Below are 21,133 nucleotides of genomic sequence, written 5' to 3' on the forward strand. Positions count from 1 at the left end.
CATTGAATATAGATACGTGGTTTATTGTTGTTGCGTGCGAAAAGGTTTAGTTTGCATGCCATGCAGACAAATCGTTCCCTGTAAAAAAAAAATGGAATGTGAGAAAAGAGAAACAAAATTAAAGTATTCAGATTTTAAGACTGGAACAATTAAAATAAATGTAACGCACAGATCTGTTGAAGCTATCTTGTCAAGAGACCTCTTTCCTCGACAACTAATTTTGCAGAGTGGAATGGAATGCCCCTTTACTAAGATCCTGCTGTGGCTGTAAGGAGTTTGTACGTTCTCCTCCTGACTGCATGGGTTTCCTCTGGGTGCTCTGGTTTCCTCCCACAGTCCAAAGACATACCGGTTGATGGGTTAATTGGTCATTGTAAATTGCCCGATAATTAGGCTAGGGTTAAAGTGGAAGTTGCTGCCGGTGTGGGTCACAGGGCCCATTCGGCATTGCATCTCAATAAATAAAATAAAAAAGGATGAGCTGACTGCTTTCATAGGTGGGCTGTCATTCCGATAACCGGAATTGTACATTCCATGGAGTTTGAAGACAGAGTAAGAATGTATGTTATGTTTAACCTTTCGTTATTTTTCATTGCTAGTAGTACTGTTGAAGCAGAAGAATTTTAAGATGGGTTTATTTTTTTGAGGCTTTGAATGCAAAACAGTTTGAGTTTACGTGATCTGATTTTCATTAGCATTTAACGTTATGCTGGTGGTTCAGTTCAATTCTCATTTTCTTTTGTGCCCTTGAAATGGGGACACTGTGTTCACGTACTTCCATGGAGATAATTCTGTTGTTTGCTTATTAAGGAGTGTGCTTATACCATTGATGCCACAATGTGCAACAACTAGTAGTGCGATTGCTCGAGTCAAATATGATGGCCTCCTGAGGAGTTGTCTACTTAGTGACTCTAGAGTTCAATCCAGGATCCACATAGATTGGTGCAGTGTAGGCCAGACCTCTCAATTCGGCCCCCTTTGCACCTGCTGATCACCTTGGGACCTAATCCGGGCTGTTAGGGTGGATTCCCCTAATGTGTGTGACTTTATTTAATGTGGGAAGGCTGATGCACAGGCAGTCGGTCCTTGACAGTTTGGGGTCAGAGTTCAGTGGCATGGAATTCAAGATGAGTAGAGACCCTTCTCTGCTTCAGCCTTCACTGCTGTAGTGATGATTCATCATCTTCCTCCAAGCTCCACTGTTGAGACCTTTGTTGGATCACTCTCTGTCTGGAAACTCCCCCTTGTCCATACTGCCTTTGGTGACCCAACTAGGAGCTAAGCCACAGATGCCCAAACTCCAGACGGCACCGCTGTCAGAATCTGAGGAGCTCACAGGCCTTCCCACCATGACCTCACGATCCTCAGAGAGGATGGGTGACACTGCGCAAAGTACCAATTTCCACCTGTATTCAGAAAGTTAATTAGTTCTTTGAAAAATTCACAACTACATCCCACATTGCCAAGGTATCAGATATTTTAATGATTGCATTTATCACTATTTCCAGTAAATGCTTATCACCCCTAGTTTCATACAGTATATAGACTATTGAATAACTACTGGAGAAATTGCAAATTTGTGTCTGTTCATGAAGCACTCTGTTAGTTTGACACCCAGTAAATTTATTCCTGTTGTCACCAACCGACCTTTTATAATTTATAAATTATAGAGTTTATAAACATTTGAAATTTCCCACTGATTAATAAGCATTGAAGAAAGTAAGTGCACAGTTGGTCTAATCCACTTGACTCATGGTTGAAACTTTATGATAGAGGTGCCAATTTGACCTGGCAGTTAGGAAGGACTAGGCGTGAGTCTCACTCCATTAATGTAAGTCCATTGTTATACCGGAATTCTAGCATAATACGCTGGAAGTGCTGCATTATTGAAAGTACCCATCTTTCCAATGGCATGTTGCCTTAAAACTCCATCTTCTATCCATAGTGAACTGGAAAGATTCCATGGGTTTACCTGAAAATAGATTTCTTCTGCTGACTAATTCAACGTTTATACGTGAAGCCATTAAGTTTTGTTTGGTCATTTATGTTGTTGATACGTTACTTTTTATGGTGAAGATTGGCTGCTATGTTTCCTTGCATTAGATTTTACAGAAGGTAATTGACTGCGTATTGTGCCAGAAGATGTATTAGGTGGTTTCCAAAATTCTTTTCTTCCAAACTTCTCAAAGGAAAAAGAAAATCTCACATTGTTCCTTGGGTGTACTCTCCCCTTGCCCATCTACTCACTGCTTCTGCAAGCTGTCTGTCAGTCCTTGATGTTGTGTAAAGTTTCGATAATGATTTAACCACCTTGACTTCATGTTGTCTTGATATTTGCTGTGGTTCCTTTCATATAGTCGGCAACTGTTTGAACCAGGTTAATCAGGATACTGTAGGTGAGAATTTCTGAAGTAAAATTCATGTAGTTTATTTTAGTGGTAATCTCAGTTTAAAAAAAAGCCAATTCTGGTTAATAGAGCCACTGGTTAATCAGGGCAGCCACTTATTTGGGACAACTTTTAATACAAATCAAGAGAGTAGCCAAAATTCTCTTCATTTACTTGGGATACTATACAGTTTATGGACTGGAGATTGTTGCCGAACATTTTCTAACTAGTTTGAGCTACATGCACATCATGTGGCCATTAAACACTGTACTGCGCTTTAGCAAACAGGTTTTAAATAGCACTGCATGCATGTTTGTGTTCAAAAAGCAGTGGGGTTTCTTTGTCACTGATATTTGAGTAATATACAGTAAAACAATCCAAAACTTTTGCTCACTGTGGTTTCAAGCATTCAGACTTGGGGATGCCAGAAATGGCCGGGAGTGAAAATTAAACAATTTCACTACTTCAACAAGTTAGGCACTATGAAGAAATTAAAGGTATAATCAATCATCTTGAACGTTAACTGAAGCTGAAGATTTGGGGGATGAAGTCATCAAAAGCATTGTTTGAAGGCCGTCCGTTATCTGCACTAGGTGTCTGCACTGACTTTGTTCATTTACAGTCAATCAAAAGAATACATTGGTGTACACTGAACGAATTCTTCCATTGACAACTCTTAGGAACAAATACACAGTGTTAGAGTACTGTGGTAGTTTTGGTAGTGTTCTAATTTATTCTGTATTTCATTTAAATACATAATTTGTTACTCAGTTAATTGGTGGTTTGTCTTTTTTATACCTTTTTAACTATTTCCATGAAACTTTGGCTAATTGGGGCAGTTCTTAATTAGGCCAAAATCCCCATGTGTTCCAATTAACCAGAATCCAGTGTAATTACCTGGTTGGAAGCATCATATCCCACTTCCATGCTCCTGCCATTGATAGGCTGACATGACTAATTCCATGGTGTGTTACTTTTCATGCCAACGGGAAAATATACTCACTCTTAATCTAACTTTATTGTTAATTGAATAACTTCACAAACCCCCTCCTCGTGTCCACTCTTTTTTTTAATTGTTTGTGTAAATAATTCAAAACAAAAGTGCCTTTATTGTAGTGGCATTATATGTTTTCTTCAGAGTTGCAGGAAGTGGTAGAAAAGATTAATGTAAATTCCTGGTTACCAATTTTTTTGGTGCTGAAAGCATTTTCTCAAAAAGGTTGTGTCAGACTGTTAAAATATAGACACCCAATTACTGAATTAGTTTATTAGGCAGGCAAGGCAAAACTTTGTTTCCAGACCTCAAATATATCGCCTTGTAAGCCTGCATTGAATGGAGACCATAACTTGGAATAGCTTTGTTTGCAGTTTAGTATATGGGTCAACATTGCAAATGGCAAATGCTTCCACAAGTGCCAAATGCACTCAACTCCAGTGTGTTTTATAAGTAGGCAGAGTCTGGTGTTCAGTGAAATAGGGTGCAGCACTTAAAAGCATGTTGATGAACTATAATTTACCCAATTGCTCCTACGAACTTTTGCTCGCTACATGACCTGATATTATCTGCTGCCTTAGCACTCGAAGCACTTTCTGGTTGTAATTAGACCATTGGAGAGATATTAACTCAATACATTGCACGTGATCTGTTTGGCAGAGTGGCAGGTCTTTTGCTGAATACGTATTCATGTCCTACAGCAGAATGACAAAGACGGAAAGTTATCCAGACAATCCAGCGCATCACTGATTCTTTTGACGGCAGGTGTTGATATAATTAATATAGTGGATGAAAAGCAAATAGATGTGATCACAGAAAGCTGAGACATCATCAAACTGCTCGGCTCTGTTGCATCATCAGATTTTATACATGCTAGACTTTTCAAATCCCTGCTTGTAGTCACAAGCCCTTGCTTTTACTCTAGAGGCTGATCCATGGTTTAATCTTCTGTGTTTTGTTCTTATTCACGTTAAAAAATGAAATGATTGAAACTTGTAGTTTAATACATGCATCCTGATGCTGTCAAATCCAGATGGCTTCCAGCATCGTGCAGGTGTGTAATTCTAAACTATTAAATTACTTTCCCTTTAAATTAATATTGCAGAAATATTCTCAACATTACTGATTGTGAAGCTTTACACAGTTGAATTCAGCATTACATCAGAGTAAATAATGCTCAAAAATTGACACTTAGTATCTTGATTTGGAAGAAATTAATTTAAATGCTGGATTTGTAACTGAACCACAAGAAGTTAAAGCAGAATGACTAACAATTGAAGTTATAATTAACTGTATGTGACTTTTTAAATAAAATAAACTCCACTCTGGAAACATTTGAGCTTTTGAAACTTGTGCTCTTGTGATTGCCCCAGTAATTAAAATATTTTCCTAGTTTAAATCCTAACTTCAATTCTGAAAAATCTCCAGGAAAATTTGGTGGTTTTGAACATGAGTGATTTGACATATGCCTGGAACAAAAATATCATATCAACTTTAAATCTCAAAAACTGGACAGGCAGAATTCACAAATCATTTTGAGGTTTTCAAACAAAAAGACTTGGCCAAACATTCTTAAATCAAAATCAACTATAGCAATATAATATTAATTGGCAATCTATCTGGTCTTTACTGTGTGGAATGTGGAAAACATTATGTACGGGGTCATTCAGTTTGACACGTTGGTAGTAGAAGCAAAAGGTTTATGGTCTGTTTGTGATCTTAAGTGAAACAAACTTGACACAACTGTCTTGGTATACTATTTACTTTTCTAGTACAACAAACCATAAAGTGACGTATCTTGGAATTAATGGTTAAAATTTTAATCGGTTTGACCTAGGTTACGGTGCACCAGGACGAAGGAAATAATCAAATCTAAATCTGATTCAGTTGTAAAGTGCTGCACAGTTGCTGAATGCTGTAGTCTTCCTCTTCTGCACCCACCTATTTTAAATGCTTTAGATGTCACCTATTAACCCAGTTGTATAAACATTTATTTAACTAGGCAAGAGACATCCCTCACATCAGCAAATGAGGTGGTCAATATCTACATGCTGAAAGACCTAAGCATGTTCAGGCATGGTTGATAAGTGGTAGGTATATCATACAAGTACAGGCCAACAGCTAGGTATCCTGTAGTGAATGACTCGTCCACCTGATGCCCTAAAGCATTTTTATCTCTGGGCATGAGGCAGGAAGGTGATGGGTTGTCCTTAAGACACATAGCTCCTACAGATCCCAAGAAGCTTGACACCATTCAAAAATGCAAGTCGTCCTGTTATTACCTCAAAACAATGCTTCCCTGCAGCACCAGTGGAAGGTACTCCATCCATAAAATGCATTGTGGATGCCCTCAGAAGGTATTTGAACAGCACCTCCTAAATCCATGATCTCCACCACCAAGCAGTAGCACCATGGGAGCATCGCTACCTGAAGGTTCAAAGATGCACCACCTCCTGATTTGGAAATACATTGCCTGTCCTCTATTATCGCTGGATCTAATCCCCTGTCCTGCAGCAACCAGGGGGAGATATTCACCAGAGGACTGTAACGTTTTTGATCAATGAGGAAACTCTCCATTGGGTTTGAGCCTTGCCATTTTCATGATCGGCAATAGATACTGCCCTTGCCAGTAACACCTAGACGTAAACTGAATTAAAAATAATTGTTGCATTTAATGTAGATGACTAAGTAGCTTATTGCAATGTGTAGTTCCACCAATTGTCTTGGCGATATCTTGTTTTTAGAAAGTGGTGCCCCTCTTCCTTCCTTCCCCCCCCCCACATGGTACACTCTCCTCTCCTATCAGATTCTTCCTTCAGCCCTCTACCCCTTTCACCTATCACTTTCCAGCTTTTCACTTCGTCCTCGCCCTCCCCCACCCACTCACCTGGCCTCGCTCACCACCTGCCAACTTGTGCTCTTTCCCCTCCCTCCTCCTTTCTTATTTAGCTTCTTCCTCCTTCCTTTCCGGTCCTGATGAGGGATCTCAACCTGAAACATCGATGGTTTATCCCCTCCATAGATGCTGCCTGAACTGCTGAGTTCCTCCAGCCTTTTGTGTGTTCTCTGGACTTCCAGTATTTGCATTATGCTTTAGAAAATGGTAGTCATTTGCAGCTGAAATTGCATTTTATACATTTGTATATTAATGAAATATTAATCTTGATGCTTATTACCTAATCTGTTTGAGACCATACCGTAAGTTGATGTGGTGTTTTGTCATCTATCAACATATTGATTTCCATTTTTCTATTTCTAAGCAATTGCAAGTAATTTAGCATCTGTCAAATTCCAGTTAATACTCCGCTGCTGTAGGCACCTCCTGTAATTGGTGCAGAGCTAGTTGTGAATGTGCTGTCCAAATGCACATGAATTTCAGCTTTGCTGGTGTTTTTGCTCCTAAAGTGAAGTCACCACCTGCTCTGAGTAAAGGATGTTCATGCATTTATGACAATTATGGCATTTCTCTCACTGCTATATCTCTGCAGTATGGAGGGCCACTTAACTGATGCTTAAATGTTGCTTTCACATTTTGTATTGAAAGCTCTATGCCAATATAAATGGAGAACCTCAACATACGTACTTGTAAAGGAGTTGATTGATTGATTTATTATGATACTGACTTGTAGCCCATTACACTGCTGGTGTTTAGGGCAGTAGTGAAGCTTCCTCCATCTCTGGTGGTGTTCAGGACTTCCTTCATGTCAGTAGCTTCCTCTCGATTTTCACTACTGTCAGTCATGTAAGTCCTGCGTGGAGACTCAGGAATACCGTCACAGTCAGACGTAGAAGGATTCGTCAAATGTTTTACCGGTCAGGGTTGCTGGCCCTGCGCTGAGCCCCCGAACCTGGAGGACCAGTGGACCAGTCTTAGTCCAACCTCTACCCTTTGACCTGCTTAGCATGAGTGACCCTGCCAAGAGCCAAAGCATAAAGCCTTGACTCCAGCCAACATAACTCTCCAGGTCTTTGAGGCGCGCAAGCCTCCAAGCCCTACGACAGGGCTGTAATCCTCTTGGAGGATGTAATACTGAGTTATTGTTCTCTTGGCAACCACTTTTACATCTTAAATAGATGTAAACTGTAGCTTCAAAGGGATCTTTTCACCTGCATCATAAATAGTTTTCATTCGAGCAACAGAAAATGCAGATTCAAATTTTCACCCTCAGCATTTACTTTTAATAGTATAGCTATAATTGGCAAGGTCACATTTCATTCTCTTGAGTCAAAAGGTCAAGGATACATGCCCTATTCCTGAGAACCAAGGCTGACATTCTAGAGCAGTAGGTGGCATAGCTTGTCTTTCTGATGAGATGTTAAAGCCTGAAGTCTTCTGCTCTTTCAAGCTGGCTGGAGGGCATCAATGAGTAGGTATCTTTTTGTATCATTGATACTTTGATACATGTGAAGCAGAAATTAGGGGGGAAATATTCATTGCAGACACCTTTTAGGTAATCCTAATTTATTCTCATCTTAAAATGTATTCCTGTTGTTTTAAAAATCTCCCTGAGAACAGCTTGCACCTTCAGATGATACCAGGTGTTCCTGTAACAATAGTGTTTGCTGATTATCAGGAAGTTTTCTGGTAGTATTTTCAAGTAGGGACATCGAGAGAACACCAGTCCTCATTGAAGGATCTGCGGTGGAAAAGGTGAGCAAATTCAAGTTCATGGATATCAATTGCAGGATCTACCTTGGGCCCAACACATCTGATGAAGAAGGTGCACCTATGGGGCCCAACACCTTTGATGCAGCCACGAGGAAGGCACACCCGTGGTTCCAATTCATTCGGAGTTTGAAGAGATTTGGTGTGTCACCAAGGACTTGCAAATTTCTACAGATGTGCGCTGGAAAGCATTTGGACTGCTTGGATCACAGCCTGGTATGGAGCCTCCAATACATAGGACCAAAAGGAGCTGCAGAAGGCACCATCACAGGCACAACCTTCTCCACTATCGAGGACTTCTCCACGAGGTGACGCCTCAAAGGTGACATCCACCACTTAGGATCTTCGCCATCCAGAACATGTCCTCTTTTTGTTAGTACAGGAGGTACAGGAGCCTGAAGACTGACACTCCATATTTTAAGAACAGCTTTTCCCCTCCACATTCAGATTTCCGAATGGCCCGTGAATCCATGAACAATATCATTATTCCTCTTTTGCATTATTTTTTTTGTGGCATATAGTAATTTGGTCTGGGTTTATTATTGACACAGTGAAAAGCCTGTTTTGCAAATTGTTTATACAGATCAAGTCATTACACAGTGCATTGAGCTAGAATAAGATAAACCAGTAGCAACGCAGAATAAAATGTAAAAGCTTCTGACAAGGTGCAATGCAGGTAAACGATGAAGTACAAGCTCATCATCAGTAGATTGTGAAGCCACAAGTCCATCTTATCATACAAGAGTCGAACACTGAAGTTGTCCTTGAGCCTGGCGGTACTTGTACTCGGGCTTTTGTTTTCGTGGCCAAGGGGAGATGAGGGAATGTCTGGGATGCGTGGGCACATTAATTATCCTGGCTGCTTTACTGAAGCAGATAGAGTTACATGGAGGGCAGGCTGGTTCCTGTGATGTGCTGAGCTGTGTCCACAACTTTCCACAGTTTCGTGCTGTCACGTGCAGAGAGTTGCCAGACCAAGTCTTTCTGCTTCCAACCATAACCCATAAGAAGTAGAAGCAGGAGTCGGCCATCGGGCCTGTCGAGCCTGCTCTGCCATTCAATAAGATCATGGCCGATCTGGCCATGGACTCATTTGCACCTACCTGCCTTTTCCCCATAATCCTTAATTCCCCTACCATGCAAAAATCTATCTAACCTTGTCTTAAATATATTTACGGAGGTAGATTCTACTGCTTCATTGGGCAGAGAATTCCACAGATTCACCACTCTCTGGGAAAAGCAGTTCCTCCTCATCTCCGTCCTAAATCTACTCCCTCGGTTCTTGAGGCTATGTCTCCTTGTTCTATTTTCACCTACCAGTGGAAACAACTTTCCCGCCTCTATCTTATCAATCCCTTTCATAATTTTATATGTTTCTATAAGATCTCCTCTCATTCTTCAGAATTCCAACAAGTACAGTCCAGGGCGACTCAATCTCTTCTCATAGTCTGACCCCCTCATCTCTGGAATCAACCTGGTGAACCTCCTCTGCACTGCCTCCAAAGCCAGTATATCCTTCCTTAAGTAAGGAGACCAGAACTGCACACAGTACTCCGGGTGCAGCCTCACCAGTAGCCTGTACAGTTACAGCATAACCTCCCAGCTCTTAAGTTCCATCCCTCTAGCAATGAAGGCCAGCATTCTATTTGCCTTCTTGATGGCCTGCTGCACCTGAAAACGAACATTTTATGATTCATGCATAAGTACTTCCAAGTCCCTCTGCACAGCAGCATGCTGCAATTTTTTTTACCATTTAAATAATAATCTGCTCTTTCATTTTTCCTTCCAAAGTGGATGTCCTTGCATTTACCAACATTGTGCTCCATCTGCCAGACCCTTGCCCACTCACTTAACCTATCTATATCTCTCTGCAGACTCTCCATATCTTCTGCACAATTTGCTTTTCCATGCAATTTAGTATCATCAACAAACTTAGATACACTATATTCGGTCCCCTCTTCCAGATTGTTAATGTGTATTGTGAACTGTTGTGGGCCCAGCACTGACCCCTGTGGCACACCGTTCACCACTGATTGCCTATCAGAGAAATGCCCATATATCTTAACTCTCTGCGTTCTATTGGTTAACCAATCATCTATCCTTGCTAGTACATTGCCCCCAACTCTATGCATCCTTATCTTATGGATGAGTCTTTTATGTGGCGCCTTGTCAAACGCCTTCTGGAAATCCAAGTAAATAAAGTCTATCTGTTCCCCTGTATCCACTGCGCTCATTATATCCTCAAAGAACTCCAGTAAGTTTGTCAAACAGTACCTGCCTTTGCTGAATCCACGCTGCATCCAGATGCCTTGCTATCTCTTCTTTACTGATGGCTTCACGCATTTTCCCAATTATAGATGTTAAACTAACTGGCCTGTAGTTAACTGCCTTTTGCCTACATCCTTTTTTGAACAGTGGCGTGAAATTTGCCATCTTTAATCCACCGGGACCTGCCCAGAGTCCAAAGAATTTTGGTAAATCATCACCAAAGTCTCTATTATAACTTCTGCCATTTCTTTCAGTACCCTGGGATGCATTTTATCAGGAGCAGGGGACTTGTCTATCTTTGGGCCCATAGGTTTGTTCAGTACTACCTCTTTAGTGATAGCTATTGTATTGAAGTCCTCACCTCCCATCGCAGCCATAACATCTCTCTTTGGCATGTTAGACGTGTCCTCCACCGTGAAGACCAACACAAAATAGTCATTCAAAGCCTCAACCATTTCCTTATTATCCAATATCAATTCCCTTTTCTCGTCCTCCAAGGGACCTGCAATCATTTTAGCCCCCTTTTCCACTTTATATAATTATAAAAACTTTTACGATCCCTTTTTATATTTTGTGCTCATTTATTTTCAGAATCTAGCTTCCCTTTCTTTATTGCTTGCTTAATGGTACTACTTTCCTTTTAAATTTTTCCCCAATCTTCCAGTTTCCCACTACTCTTGGCAACTTTGTATGTACAAGCTTTTAGTCTGATGCCTTCTTTTATTTCCTCACGCTTACTATCCTTGCTTTTATCTGGAATATACTTTTGTTGAGCATTGTGAAAAATCTCTTTGAAAGTCTTCCACTGTTCCTCAACTGTCCCACCATATAGCCTGTGTTCCCAGTCTACACTAGCCAAATCCTTCCTTGTCCCATTGTGGTCACCATTGTTTATATTGCACCCTTCATTTGTATGAGAAATTTGTTCATACTGTGATCACTCTTTCCAAGAGGATCCTGAACTACAAGATCACTAATTTTACCTGTCTCATCACACAGGGCCAGATCTAAGATAGCACATTCCCTTTCCCTTTCTATGTGATTCAATTAATAATTGGTAAGAGTCAATGGGGATGTCACAAAACAACAAATTTCATGATTTGTCAGTGATAATAAACCTGATTCTGATTCTGCTTCAGTGTAATGAACGGGTTGATGCAATGGATATGTTTTGTTTAGTCTGCTGTACCATTTCACTCTACAATTAATTTGTTCCTGTGATCAACAGAGCAATTTATGTGGAGACCAAGATAATTTTGCGTGGAATAAACCTCGAAAGGATTTTTCTATTTTATTCCTGAAGGGCCAGACATCCGTCTCCAAATTACCATTTTGTAGATTTGGGTGTTCTGTAATTTGGAGAAAGCAGTTGGGTGGAGAGCAGAACAGACTGCATGACAGGGGGATTGAACCAGGGGAAAGTGGGTGAAAATAATTGAATGACAGAAAGCACATTTGGTTGAATAAGTAGAATAATAAAATTTGAAATAGCCACAAGAGGAATAAGCAAAGCTGTAAGTGAAATTCAACGTGATGTATCTGAAAATATGGAATTCAATAACCTTGAAAGGCTGTAATGTGACAAGACAGAAGATAAGGGCATGCTCCTCCACAAACATTGAGTTTCAATGGAACAGTGCAAGACAGCAAGGATAGAGGTTGGAGTGGGATGGGAAATTAAGATAATGGTGAAATACTAGTTTGGACTTGCAGACTGAATCAATATTTTGCACCTAGACTATTTTTGGCTTCAGAATGGAATGGACTATGTGAGTATTGCTGAAATCCAGGTAAGTTCTTTAAGAATATTGCTATGCCTGCAATCAGGCGATATCATGTTCAGCTGTTGTTCGCACCAAACATCAGAATGAGGAAGAAATATGATCCAAGTGACTTTGACTTGTGGAATCATTAGTGGTGCCAGATGGGGTGGTTTGAGTATCTCAGAAACTGTTGATCATCCTGGGCATTTCACTCAACTTAGTATTGATCTCTGTAGTTTACAGGGAATGGTGCAAAGACAAAAAGGCATTCAGTGAGTAGCAGTTCTGTGGGTAAAAAAGCCTTGTTAATGAGAGAGGTCAGACAAGAATACTTGTGCTCCCTGTGACTGCACGGATTTCCTTCAGACTATCTGGTTTCTTCCCATAACCCAAAAGCATGAGCTTTTCTAGGTTAGTTGATCATTACGAATTGCCCTAGGAAGTGGATGAAGAGCTGATGTGGATCTTGTGGTTGTTTGAGTAGTGTTATGATAAGCACAGTGAATATTGATGGAAATAGAAGAATTAATCAGGACATTAGAGAAGGAATGGTTCTTGTGGAATTCTGATGCATAGTATAGGGTCAGTCCTGATGGAGGACTTCATTACAAAACATTGGCCACGCTTCCATAGATGCTGACCTGCTGAGTTCTTCCACTAGATTTTGTTTGCTCCAGTTTACAGCATCTGCAGGTCCTTGTTTTGATGACAAGGTGCTTGGTGATGGCATTTTTACTGGAAGAATCAGAAATTCTGGACATATACGCATGAATTTTTAAAAATTTATTTAGTGATACAGTGTGAAACAGGCCCTTCTGGCCCAATTAGCCACACCACCCAGCAAACCCACCTAAGTAACCTTAGCATAATCACAGGACATTTACAATGACCAATTAACCTACCAACCGGTATGCCTTTGGACTGTGGGAGGAAATCAGAGCGCCTGGAGGAAACCCACGCAGTCACAGGGAAAATGTACAAACTCCTTACAAACTGACTCGATGGGCTGAATAGCTTAACCTGCACCTATGTTGTGTGGTCTTATGGACTGCGTCAGATTTGAACTCCGAGCTCTAACGCTCTGAGCTGTTATAGCAGCTCACTAACTGCTACGCAGAAATGTGGGAGCTGATGGGGAAAATGAGAAAACCTATCCCTTGTTCTGAGTAGGAGGTAGTAGGATGTGCTTGAAAACACAAGTCCAGGAAATAAAGACAAAGTTGAGGGTTCCATTGCTTATGATGAAGAAAACATAGTTAAGGCCAAATGCTTCTGCCTTTTAATCCTCCAATTTCTAAGATCTTCAACGTGATCAGACACTCCTTTCATTGCCCTTTCAAAACTTTGTCTTCGGCTTTGCTTGTGAAACCGGATTTATCGCTTTAGGTGTTAAAAATGAAATGAGCAGAGCTCACTTAACCCTCTTCTGTGGGTTAGTGATCTAGTATGAGGCAGCATGAAGTTGTGAGTAGAACAGAGCTTCTCAATTATCCACTGGTACATCTCAGGCGATATCATTTTGAGGCCAGTATTGTAGAAACAGGACAATATGGAATGATCACAGACATTTTCCTCTGTGATTTAGCAATTCAAAGAGTACTTAATTAAAGAGAACTCAAGCTTTAAATGAATTGAAGTAATTTCTTCCTGTGTTGCTGATTTAATGGGAAACCTGCAGTGAATTTCAAAAGGTGTTCTACATCACAGTTCCAAATTAGAGCTTTGAAAGTACAGAATTTATGTTGGTTAATGTTTCTATGTTCATATGCTCAGGAGACACTACAATCAGCCTTTGTTTGTTCTGAAGTTGGCAGTCTAAGCCCTGTCGTTTGGGGAAGGGAAAATGTTATGTTCATTTGATATTGTATCACGCTTGGCCTTCCGAGCAATGCTATAATTCTGCCAAGACAGTATACAGTGCAGTTTGTACTCAATTTCAGTTATTGTTTATCTTGAGCCTCCGAATTGTTGTAGTAGCAAGAGGAAGTTTTTACTCTTTAATTCAAGGTCAGCTGAGGCTTTATCATACAGGCAGCTGCTTTTATACGCAAGAAGGGTTCACTGGTAGTTCAGGGTAATACAGTAATAATTTCAGGAACAACACCACCTATTCACTGCCTTATTTTGATAGGCAATTGAAAAATTTTGGTAACCCCGTGACCTGAATCGCTTTGCTGTCTATAGGCTGATAAATCTCTGAATTTTGCAGCTCATTTAAGTTTGACTGTTTGGAGAATATAGTGTTTGTTTTGAAATGGCTGCCAGTGCTAAAATTTAGACTTTTTGTAAAACTAAAACAGCTCCAAGCTATTTCCAATAAATGCCTTTTTCACAAAGCAGCTAGGGCAATATTTGAATTTAGACAGTACATTATTAAGTGTAGTCATTCATCTGGGTATGTGCCAGGCTGTTCATGCTAATATAATTTTATAGACTGGTTCAAACTATGTTTGATGGAAAGGTGCTGTGTATGGCTTCTCCAATATTTCAAACTATCTTCAGTATTTGGACCTAGAGAACAAGCAAACTGGACCTCTGCAGTGTTATCCAGCATTATTGCATTATCCATGCAGTCAATGGCCAAAGGATTGGTCTCCAATAAGTATTGTGGGTTTATACTTTAGTAGATTTGAGTCTGGTTTTTTGACAAACTTTAATTTAGTTATCTTATTATTAGTTTTTGTATGTTAAAGGAATTGCTTAAATAGAAGCAAATAAAGTGAAATATAAATATTAAATTGAAATGCTAGAAGGAATTAACCTGTCAAACAGCATCATGGAAAGATGAACCAGTTAACATTTCAACTCAAGTACTCTTCATCAGAAAATAAATGTCAGCTTGATACCGGACAGCCTTCAGGGCAACAACTAAACTGAGTCACCTACAGAGTTCACAGAGGAGGAGTGCGCTGGTTGAGTTTGAACTGAGTGAGTTTTTTCAATTCAGAACTTGTTAATGGAAGTAAAATTTTGATGTACACTTGGTGGCCACCTTTATTAGGTGCACCTGTACATCTGCTCATTAATGCAAATAACTAATCAGCCAATCATATGGCAGCAACTCAATTCATAAAAGCATGCAGACGTGGTCTAGATGTTCAGCTGTTGTTCGCACCAAACATCAGAATGAGGAAGAAATATGATCCAAGTGGCTTTGACTTGTGGAATCATTGGTGGTGCCAGGTGGGGTGGTTTGAGTATCTCAGAAACTGCTGATCATCCTGGGAATTTCACTCAATTTAGTACTGGTCTCTGTAGTTTACATGGAATGGTGCAAAAAACAAAAAGGCATTCAGTGAGTAGCAATTCTGTGGGTGAAAAAGCCTTCTTAATAAGAGAGGTCAGACAAGAATGCTTGTGCTCCCTGTGACTGCACAGATTTCCTTCAGACTATCTGGTTTCTTTCCATAACCCAAAAGCATGAGCTTTTCTAGGTTAGTTGATCATTATGAATTGCCCTAGGTGTAGATGACTAGTTAAAATGTAGGAAATAGGTGTTACTACGTGAGCAAATAAAATGGGATGGGGCAGGATCATTTTAAAAATGGATGCTTGATGGTTAGCACAGACTCAATGGGCCAAAGGGTCTATTTCCATTCACAGTATTGTTCCACCCACTGCTTGATACAAAGGATAAAGTTATTTTATTCAATAAACTGTAGCCACCTACATTTCAATAGTCAACAAGATCGGATACTGCTCTTAAGGTATATATTTTTCGGAGCAGCCACACTTGAAACTCAACGTCGGATCTCCTGAATTGAGGCAGACTGTTCTTTGTGTCATAGGGGTTTATGGTAAACACTTTTTCCCCCGATTGATAGCATGAAATTAATCTGTTTATTTAATCCTTTCTACAGGTGGACTTAAACTGCCTTGGATACACGTATTTTAAATTCAAATTACTTCTGGCATTGGTGCTAGGTGCCTCTTCAGTAGATTAGTATTCTGTGAGGGATTTTAGATAGTCATGTATTTTAAACCTGCCTATGTAGATAAACTTTTAAATGAAAATGCCCCACCGTTAATTTTACATAATGCCTGGGGCGATGTCGATGGCTATCTAAACCAGTATTTCATTGGTGTTACAAAGAAGAGAATATCTGCAGATAACAGGAATTCTGCAGATACTGGAAATTCAAGCAACACACATCAAAGTTGCTGGTGAACACAGCAGGCCATGCAGCGTCTAGGAAAAGAGTTTCATTGGTGTGGATGGGACTTCTTAGTGAATGAAAGGGTTAAACCTTTTTGTCTTCTACTTTTCCAAATCTACTCGTTGATTTCTTTTAATGATGTTTAACAATTGTGGTAAGGTAAGGTAAAAGAGCACTAAGTGCTAAAGTCTTTGGTTACAACCTGATAAGGTCTATCCAGATTGATGGCTATGAAGTAGTGGTGTAATATCAGCTTTGGTTCATGAATTTGCTAGACGTTTACAGTATCTCCAAAACAGAAGTCAGGACCAGGTAGTTAAAAGCAATATTTCTCCATGTGGAACTTGACTTGAACTGCCCCTTCACACCACTCTAAGTTGAGGATGTTTCACGGTTATTTTTGCACTCAATATCCTTTTGATCTGTTCAAGGCAGATTGTGTATCTTGAATATTGTAAATTTAAGTCATTTGATATCCATTTACTACTTTAAAACCTTCTCCTGAAGTGGAATACTTCACAAAAAGTGACTTTTGGCTTTTTCAACTTGATTTCTTCCCGAGTGATGCAAAAGTATTCTCCCATAAGTCCTTGAGGTGGAACTCCAATGTGATGCTCCAGTAAAGACAAAGGACTAAAAAGATATTTATGATAACTATAGCACAAACGGTTATTCCAGTGCATTGTTGAGCATGGATCAGAAGTTATCCCTCGTGGCTTGTAGCAAGTGGTTTCTCAAAGGATTTTAATGAAATTGATGTCACCCTGGTTCTCTGCAACTCAAGGTTTCCAACTTTGGGGGCTTAAGTTACATTCCAGTGACTGAGCTCACTCAAGTGTTGGGAAACTCTTAAGCAACACGCATTGCTGGAGGAACTTGGCTGGTCGGGCAGCAGCTATGGAAGGGAGTGAACAGAAGATATTTGGGGCTTTGATTTTTCATCAGGACTGATGACAAGTATTGCCATGATACATTAATTGTTTATTTCCCTTCATGGGTGCTGCCTGATCTGCTTAGTTCCTCCAGCATTTTGTGTATGTGTTGCTCAAGTTTTCCAGCATCTGTAGAGTCTCATATCTCTGGTTTAAGAAACTTATGCGCAGTTCCATCCCTTGAGTTGAGTTTAAGTTGCTTCTTGTCTCATATGGCTTAGAAAGATCCTGTGATACTATTGGATGAACAGTTTGTTTTCATCCTGGGCTAAAATTAATCTTCCGTAAACATCACATTAAAATAGTTCTTCATTTCATTATTTGTTGGATTTCGTTATACATAAATGTGTGGATTTATTAGTATGCATTTCAGAATTGTTCAATTGTGAAATACTTGAAATGTGAATAATGTGAAAAATGCCTCGCAAATGTTGAGCTTTGAGGATGGATAGGTAGGGATTCTGAAGAGTATGTACTGGGCTTGAATGTCCTTCCTTTGAAACAGTAACATGGCACCGTTTATTCAGTGGCCCAGAAATATTACTTAGGCTGACAAATTATTGGAGCTATCATGGCCGATCCTCAATGTCTTCTTGTCTGATGACAGTAGATGAGTGCGGTTAAAGGTGTTGAGAAGTAGATGAGGCAGCATCCTGGTGAACTTTATATCTTCTTTCACCCCAGGCACCTTTTAAAAACTGTACGTCACTATGGTTGTATTTGATACTTTGCTAAGCCCTTGCTCTGTAGCATATCATATCACATAGAGGGATTTATCCAATGAGCTATGTACCATTGTTCAATCAGATGACAAAGCATTGAAACAGCTTGCCACATTACAAAGTGCATCAAAGTACCAGATGTAAAGCATCTACAACGTACTCAAAGGACTTTGAGCAGATAATTAGATTAAAGAGCAGTTATTCAACAAACCGTGCACTAGACCCAAAGGAAATGTAAACCTTAACCACTCTTATTGATTTCTGACTTCCCCATTTTGCCAAATTCATAGCCTGTTGCAAAGTTGTCTTTTTCTTCCACCAATGTCTGCCTAATCACATAACTTAGATATGCAGACTCTCTTAAATCCACTCAGCAAGTCATAATACTGCAATTAAAACATTTCCATTTATATGGACTGTCCGGGTCCAACATATAATTCTCCGTAACTTCCGCCACCTCCAATGGGATTCCACCACTAAGCACATCTTTCCCTCCTCCCCCCCGCTTTCCGCAGGGATCACTCCCTACGCGACTCCCTTGTCCATTCGTCCCCCCTAACCCTTCCCACTGATCTCCCTCCCAGCACTTATCCTTGTAAGCGGAATAAGTGCTACACATGCCCTTACACTTCCTCCCTTACCACCATTCAGGGCCCCAGACAGTCCTTCCAGGTGAGGTGACACTTCACCTGTGAGTCGGCTGGGGTGATATACTGCGTCCAGTGCTCTCGATGCGGCCTTCTATATATTGGCGACACCCAACACAGGCTGGGAGACCGTTTCGCTGAACACCTACGCTCTGTCGGCCAGAGAAAGCAGGATCTCCCAGTGGCCACACAATTTAATTCCACGTCCCATTCCCATTCTGATATGTCTATCCACGGCCTCCTCTACTGTCAAGATGAAGCCACACTCAGGTTGGAGGAACAATAACTTATATTCCGTCTGGGTAGCCTCAACCTGATAGCATGAACATTGACTTCTCTAACTTCCATTAATGCCCCACCTCCCCTTTGTACCCCATCCGTTATTTACTTATTTTTTATTATTACTAATTTTTTTTCTCTCTCTGTCCCTCTCACTATACTCCTTGCCCATCCTCTGGGCTTCTCCCATCCTCCTTTCTTTCTCCCTAGGCCTCCCGTACCCTGATCCTCTCATTTCCTTTTGCCAATCAACTTTCCAGCTCTCAGCTCCATCCCTCCCCCTCCTGTCTTCTCCTATCATTTCGGATCGCCCCCTCCCCCTCCCACTTTCAAATCCCTTACTAGTTCTTCTTTCAGTTAGTCCTGATGAAGGGTCTCGGCTCGAAACATTGAATGTACCTCTTCCTAGAGATGCTGCCTGGCCTGCTGTGTTCACCAGCAATTTTAATGTGTGTTGATTTCCATTTCAACTATGCTTTACAGTCAGGAAAAAAAACCTTCCAAACATTGATTTGCTGTTCTGTTCTATACTCTATGATACCTTGTGTTTTTCCAGAATTCTGTCCTCCTCTTCTACCCTCCACTCCTACTCTTCGTCCCCATACATACTCTTGCCTCCCAACCCTCCTGAAATCATTTAGGAAATTAGAAAATAGTGCATCAAAAGTTCAGTTTGTCAATACATTTGAGCTAATAGTGATCCTTCAGTTTTTAAATAGTTTGTGAATGAGCATCCAGTAGCATCTAAGGAGATTAATTACTGTGTGTGTGGTTTGTATTGGACAAAACCTACACTCCAGGCAGCCGACACCACTGTTGGAGCTTTAAACATTGGTGAATGTGTTATATCTTTACATTAACTTTGTTGTTGATGTGTCCTCTTGCCTTTAATTTGGGAGAAAAAAAAATACTATTTCATTTAACTGTAAAATCATACCAGTTCCAATTTTTTTTAATTGGGTAATTTTTATGGGGAATTTTCAAAGTTGGCACAGCTATTTTCTTTGAACCGTGAAAATATTTTTTAAAAATCCCAACGTTCCCAAAATGTGAGTTCAAATGTTGATTAAATCTTTTCACATCAGATTTCAACAAGGCAAAACAGTGTTTCCAAGCAGTAATGCGAGTGGGCAGATGCTCAAAGCAGACAGGTCGGTTTGACATGAGAATGAACCCGAGGAGTATGAGGAGTAGAGATAATGGGTGCTAAAATGAGAGTGAAATGTTGCGAAGAGCATTTCTTTTGCTGATCCGGGGAGATTTGTAGCGGGCAGCTGGGGGTGATTCTTTCTGCCTGTGTCAGGGACTTACTGCACTATATCCTTTCTGCCCTCTCTATGAACTGGGCAGCTTCCTTTCACCAGTTTATTTTAACTTGTGCTTTGGCAGTTGTCTGAAAGCTGCAGATGTTCCATATAAATAAATGTGCTACTTGCCTTAGAAAGCTGTACACTAGTAGTGAAAAGTTAACTATTTCCTTCCAAATTCAGAGCAAACAAACAGAGTGGGCCATCATTTAGTATGCACTAGGCAACAATGCTGTTTGTTTCCAGAGCTGGCAGCCAAGGTTGTTATATTCTTCACTTTTTTTTTTGTCAGAATAGTATGTTATCACCAAATTTCAATTGCTTTTGAGGCCATTTCATTAACTACAATTATAAATGTGCATTTATTTGGCTTGTTTATCGTGAGTTGCTGTTTTGCTGTGCCAAGCAGAGTTACAGCCCTCAGTGTTGAACCAGGTTCCATACTCCCAGCCTTGTCATCAGCAAGTAATCCATACTGCAACAGCTTTCTGGGTGTCATCACTTGATCACTTAAATAGCTTTCAGTCTGAAAAACACATGGTATGATGAATGCCTTCATAACAATGTACTTACAGCAGCTCCCAAATTGTAGAAAATAAGGAACAGGGTTTATTGGTAGTGCCACCAGTTCAGCTGTTTCGAGCATCGTCATTCTACACATGATGGGGAGAAAGAGTGGTGCCCATTCAGACCTAAACAAGATGCTGTATTCTTGTGTGATTTTTTTTTTAAAACAATATTATTTGTAGACAATGCAGCACAATTGTCTCTGAAAATCAAGTTGTGGTATTATTAGTATAACAAAACTGAGGCAGCCTGTTATGGAAAATCAAAAGTATGTGACTTTGCAGTAAACAACTGGCCAGGGCTTATTCGTCATGCTGTGTAATTAGTTTCTTCCAAGTCTTTTTCTGTCAGTTGTTCAAATGAACTTTTGTAGTCTTTAGGCACATTACTGAAATAATGTCATTAGAGATTTTGTTGACCCATTGGGTCATAATTAACCAGAGA

General features: G+C 40.2%; 1 protein-coding gene across 1 annotated transcript in view; it reads left to right on the forward strand.

The window, feature by feature from the left end:
• The window catches only part of LOC134358974 (myoferlin-like), a 272,012-nt gene that overhangs the window by 174,959 nt on the left and 75,920 nt on the right, over positions 1-21,133 (forward strand). The window lies entirely within an intron of this gene.

The sequence above is a fragment of the Mobula hypostoma genome, chromosome 19 (assembly GCF_963921235.1).
Source record: "Mobula hypostoma chromosome 19, sMobHyp1.1, whole genome shotgun sequence".
NCBI lineage: Eukaryota > Metazoa > Chordata > Chondrichthyes > Myliobatiformes > Myliobatidae > Mobula > Mobula hypostoma.